The following is a 6000-nucleotide window of genomic DNA, read 5'->3' as shown; positions in this document are numbered from 1 at the left end:
TAAAGATTTACATCCACTGCTGTACAATCCAGTGTTTTTGGATGATTATAGTCACGTGCATGAGCAGGATATGGTAAAAATGCAAAAAACCCTGAATCTATAGTTTTGTGTAATTTGTTGACAAATTAACTTGAAGACAGCAAATAAATGAAAAGAGGTCATTAAATAGACAGCAAAGAAATGTTGTCATTTGATCATTTGCAGCTGTCCGTGCTAACATCAATATGTCCAAATGGTCTGAAAAAGGGCCTATCTTCAGGGATCTGTGTGAAAATATTGTTTTGAGGATTTAATTATTTCAGATTATGCATATTTCTAAATAATGTCAAGTTTCATTCTATTAAATCAATGATAAAAACAGGAGCGAGTTGGATCAGCTCTTTGTGAAATCAAATAGAGCTATTATATAAAGTTATAATATAAGAGTTTACTGATTTATGCATCAGTAAATTAACAGCACTTGCACCACAGTTGGAACACTAAGCATATTACACTAAACTTATAAACTCTAAACTTCAAATTACAAAAGTTAATGCCACAAATATTGAACTAATTTACCAGATAATGATGTTTATCTTAGAATAACCAGATATTTACCCTTTACTAAATCCAAAACACATACAAATTTCTCCAGGTATATGCAGATAGAAATAAAACTACATCATACTTCACAAAATAACATGTTCATTGTATCTTTTGACCCCTAAAACTAATATTATAGAAGGTATGTGTTATCTTGTGATGCTACAGTGTATTCCTATTTACAGCACTAAAGAAGTTTCCTGGCAACTGACTTACACATTGCTAAAGTGTTTATTAGACAAGACATTTTTAAGTTTTAATGGTGCAATCTGATTTAGTAAATCTCTAGTTTGAAGCCAGTAAGTTAGAACTAAGAAGCACAAATTTAATAATGGATACAGTTACTTGTGAAAATGTTGATGATTATAAAGGGGGTTACACCTGAATTCAGACCTCTAAAATGTTCTCAGGAGGGTTATTTCCTCATATTTTAATATTTAACATGTTATTGAATACATATATTGCTGTTTTTAATTTTTTTAATATTTTGTAAATAAATCATGATGTGGGCTTAAATGGTTTATTAATTAAGCCCATGCCAGACTTTTGACTTTTTTCATAAAATATCTTTAGTTTATATTCCAAAATCTACATGAACGAATGAATACATTTTCAAATGAGGGCTAAATCTCTATAAGGAATGATCTCCTTTATAAATCATGTCAGTATCTATGAAAAACACCTGAACTTAGATTTTAGTGGGTTTAATGGGTACACTTAGCAGCTGAAAACATGTGTTAGAAAATTAGAAAGGTAATCAAAAAGTAACCAAATGTAATAAGTTACTTTGATTGAGTAATTGAAATAGTTACATTACATTTTAAATAGGGTAACTAATCTGTAATCTATTACATTTCCAAGTTCGGAGCTGAAACACAGCTTGGTAAGAGGGCGGTAAACTACTTCTGCCCTCCGCTCACTTTTGTCAGGTTTTCAGGTTGACAGACAGACACTTCTTCAATAGACGATCTATGGCGGTGCTGGAGTTTACAGGTGCACGGCGGAAGTGACGCCAGCTGCTCGCTCACAAGACTCACTGGATTGGACAGTAAATAGACGGACCGAGAGGGAGAGAGAGAGAGAGGGAGAGAGGGAGAGAGCAGCGGTGGGACATCTCTGAGGCACACACCAGCGCTAAACGGTAATAATCTTCATGTTTTATGATATTTATGGAAAGATAAGCGCTTAATAGTGGAGATTAAAACCTTCACATTGGCACAGTGTGAGCAGAAACGACCGTGTTTGGGTTGAAATGTGCAGACTGAGGCAGCTGTCAATGAGCTGCGGTCTGAAGACATTATCAGAGCAGAAGACTGTTTATAGTAACTGTTCAGGCTCTTTATGAATGAAGTTTTCTATCCCAAATCGCCTTCTGCTGCAAACCAGCGTTAACAGAGAGCAAAGCTGTGCCTTTAGTTTGAACCAGGAGGAGTCTTAACAACAGAGATAATAAACCTTTACTTCTTATTCGCCTTTCATTATATAACCGAGTGGACAGTGTTGTTGAGTAGCTGCTTAAAGACGCCTTTTCTGGTCTGTTGTAACCTAGGAGGAGGAGGAAATTATAGGCTGCTCCAGGAGAAGAGGCTAAATTATAGTAGGTTGTGAAGAAATGTTTGTTTTTGAGTCATATTGTACTTTTGTCAAGTATTTTGACTACGTGGCTAAAGTGCAATGAAAGACTGGTTCAGTAATTGTCATCTTTTATTGAGGATGTTATGTAGGGAATAGAGTTATCAGGTATTATTACCTAATAATAATTATTATTAGGGTAATATTGAGCAGTTCAGTTTTTTATTTCAAGTGTATAAAATTCAGCTTTATGGTCATTTTGGAGGCTGTAGTTTGGTGTTGTTGAGTTAAATGGCATTATACTGGGGTTGAGATGTTTCTAATACTTTGTCCATCCACATTTATAGAAATGAGGGTGAAGTAAATGAAAAATCTCCTATTATAATGCAATACAATTAATGAGCCAAAACCAAATTAGAAAGTCTTTGTTTGCATATCATAAGTAAGTTGTAAGTCATGAGTAATTTAACATTTGCATTTTTACATTTTGTCATTTGGCTTTTATGAAAAGTAACTTACAAACGAGGCAAAACAATCACACTTTTGAAGAAAGTTACTCAGAAAAAGTCATGGTACAAAATCTCAAGTAGCTGACCAGGCAGAAGTGCAAAGAGAGAGTCCTAGGCAGAAGTTGTTGTTTTTTTGGTTGTTTGTTTTTAAAAAACAATAAAAGTAAGCAACAACTGGAAGTAGACATGTGTATAAAAATACGATAAACAAACATCAGAATATCATAAAACATGTCAATAGCTGTTTCCCAAAGCCCAAGATGATGTCTTCAAGTGTTTTGTTCCGACCGGCAGTCCACCACCCAAAGATATGCAGTTTACTGTCACAGAAGACTAATGCAACCAGAAAATATTCACATTTGAGAAGCTGGGCAATCAGACAAGTTGAACTTGTTTTCTTAAAAATGTATTTCAAATAATTTATCCATTATTGGAACAGTTGGTGATTAATCATTGGCTGCCTGTGACACAATTGCCAAATAAACTTTTTCCCTCCAGTTCGAGCAACGTGTGTTCATAGTAAATATGTTGTCGTGAAAATGAAGAATGATGTCATTGCACACATTTTTATGTTTTTTTAATTTATTTATTTTTTACATTTTTGGCCTTGGGGAGGATATCAAGTCAGTCAAAGTCAAAAAGTGCAATTGAAGTCATGAGTTGCAAGTGTTTTTTAAATATTGTCAAGTTAAAGCCTCCATATTTATGTTACGTCTGCTACAAACTAAACCCTGAATGTAGAAACATTACAACCTTCATGAAGGTAGGAATTATTGCAGGCCTGTACCTAATAAATTGGGATCAGAGCACTGTTTCGTTTCAGAGGTGATGTGCAGTGATGACGAGTCTTACTGCCTCCTGTGAGATGCGGGTTGGTAATATCTCACCTGCCTGCTCTCTGTGAGCAGTGTAGCAGGCCATCTGACACAAATCACACACAATCATTCATCCGCCTTTCACGAAGATGTGATGTCACAACAGTTTTATGCTTCGGCTGCTTTTCATTTTCGTCGCAACATACTCTGACAGTCAGTCAGCAGTCGAGAGCGTTACACGTGTGACCGGTGGATGCTGTGTGCTGTCACGACTGCAGTGTTGTATTCCAGCCTCGTTGTGCTGAGTGGGACATTTCCAGTTAAGTGTCCGTGTGTGTGCCACTAATGGCTTTGCCTTTCTTGTATCTTCTTCCGGTCCGTGGTGCACTCACAGGTCACTCTCAGCAGCAATCAGCCAAATGTAGTCCCCCACTAACAGCGTGTTGAAGGCTACACCTCTCAGGTGTTCTTTGTGTTCTTAACTATGGCACAAAGACACCTAACACCAGGTTTACAGCAAACTCGAGCAGCTACACATGCGGGGGAGTTTGGCCTTTTAAAACCACAGCTATCATCATGTACACACAAAAGCTCTTGTACAAGGAGTGTATCGACATTAAACCCAAGCCACCAACTAGGGCTGGGCGATATGGACAAAATCAAATATCACGATATTTTAGACCAAATACTTCGATATCGATATTGCAACAATATTGTAGAGATGACTGTCGATGCTTTCACAATAAATTAACACAATGAAATGTTTGATATATAATCATCAGTAATGTGGATATAATGACAAAGTGGGTAAAAGGTACATAATAGAACAGCTAGAACAGTCTGGTAAGTTCAGAAAATTATATATTTTACCGTAATGCAGCATTTAAAACCAGGAAAAGACAACTCTGATTACATATCGCGATATTACAATATCCAAAATCTAAGACGATATCTACTCTCATATCACGATATCGATATAATTTCAATATATTGCCCAGCCCTACCACCAACAGTGAATCCGCATACTGTTGTTTTTCCCATCAGGTTGCTGATTCTTAATCGAAACACGACAAAGAGGTCCTGTAATTCTGTGTTGTGACCATTGCTTAAAGGATAATGCATATGGAGCTGGAATTAGTATATTTATTGATTAAGTGATCGACAGGAACATTTCAAAAATCGTTGCAGTTGTGTAATGAAGCAAAAATCCTGCGGCTTCACAGATCTGATTATTTGCATATTTTCTGTATTTTCTGTATTTTAAATGTAATATCATAACTTGAAAAAGTCACCAAAAACTCTCAGAACATTTGATGGCCATTTTTCAGTATTTTTAGCTTAAATTTGATTATTTTCTGATTAAATCCCATGAAAAGCAAAACAAGCAGACCAAAATAAACAGTGATTTGATCTTACTAACGAGAGTTGCCTGTGCAGCCAAAGCCTGATATATACAGTATTAAAAGACATCAGTGAGTCACATTGTTACACTGTAGTTTATTTTGAGTCAGTACGCTGACCTGATACTGTAAGTAATCACTAGAGCACCAAGTGTATTTATCCATGGATGAAAATAGTCCCCAACAAATGCACTATTTATCTCTTTGAGTTGCCAAACTTGCGATCTGATATCTGTTGTTGATATTAAAAGTTCATTCTTAAAACAGAAACAGTGGTTGACAGAATAATCTCAATGCAATGCAAAGAGCACCCACACACTAAATCAGAACGCCCTTTATTTTTATCTTTATGCCTCAGCTTCAGTTTTACTCTGGCAAGATTAGGGTGTGCAGGTGCTCCTTGCAATGCAGTTTAATGGATTTTGTATTAAGCACTGATACCACTGAGATTTTGACGACGTGTGCATGACTAAACAATCACACCACATGGTCCATAGTTGGCTTAATATTATTGACGAGATGGCGGCATGTGGAGATTGCAAGGCTCAGCGTCTCACCAGTGCAGCGTAGTAGACTCGGCTTCATGGCTCACAGAGTAGCAGCAGCCTCAGGTACAAGCAGTAATGCAGGCGTATGCACGTTTATGTAAACAAAACACTGTGCTTGGACTCTGTCATTGCTGGTATCCTCTGCTTTGCTGATCTGGAGTACTGATTATTAAGTGCAGGCCATTCTACCTACCACACCAGTCTACTTGCATTGTTGCTGCAGCAGTTTATGTCCCTTCTAATGCAAAAGTACCCATGAAAGAACATGGTGCTGCTAGTAGCAAGCTGCAGACCATACACACAAACTGGGGCCTTTATTGCCGCTGGGGTCTTTAATCGCTGCACTTTGAGATCTGTACTTCCAAAGTTTCATCAGAATGTGACCTGATTGGATATCTGACCATGTGCTTAGAGCCTGTGCAAAACAGCTTGCCAGGGTTGTTAAGGACATTTTCCAACTGTCCCGGGTGCAGGCAGTTGACCCCACAAGGTTCAAGACTGGCTCCATCATGCCAGTGCCACAGTACTCCGCTGCTATCTCCCTGAATGACTTCCATCCTTTTGCACTTACCCC

General features: G+C 37.4%; 1 protein-coding gene across 1 annotated transcript in view; it reads left to right on the top strand.

Annotated features, from left to right (window-relative positions):
• The first annotated feature begins 1643 nt into the window (after positions 1 to 1643).
• si:ch211-45c16.2 (mitogen-activated protein kinase kinase kinase 13) overlaps positions 1644 to 6000 on the top strand; it is a 40162-nt gene continuing 35805 nt past the window's right edge. Inside the window, exon 1 of the mRNA XM_062431370.1 lies at positions 1644 to 1723. The gene's annotated coding sequence lies outside the window, so the exon portion shown is untranslated. The remainder of the gene's footprint in view (positions 1724 to 6000) is intronic.

Source organism: Scomber scombrus, chromosome 13 (assembly GCF_963691925.1).
Source record: "Scomber scombrus chromosome 13, fScoSco1.1, whole genome shotgun sequence".
In the NCBI taxonomy this organism is placed as follows: Eukaryota; Metazoa; Chordata; class Actinopteri; order Scombriformes; family Scombridae; genus Scomber; species Scomber scombrus.
This window is presented reverse-complemented; position numbering and strand designations above follow the sequence as displayed.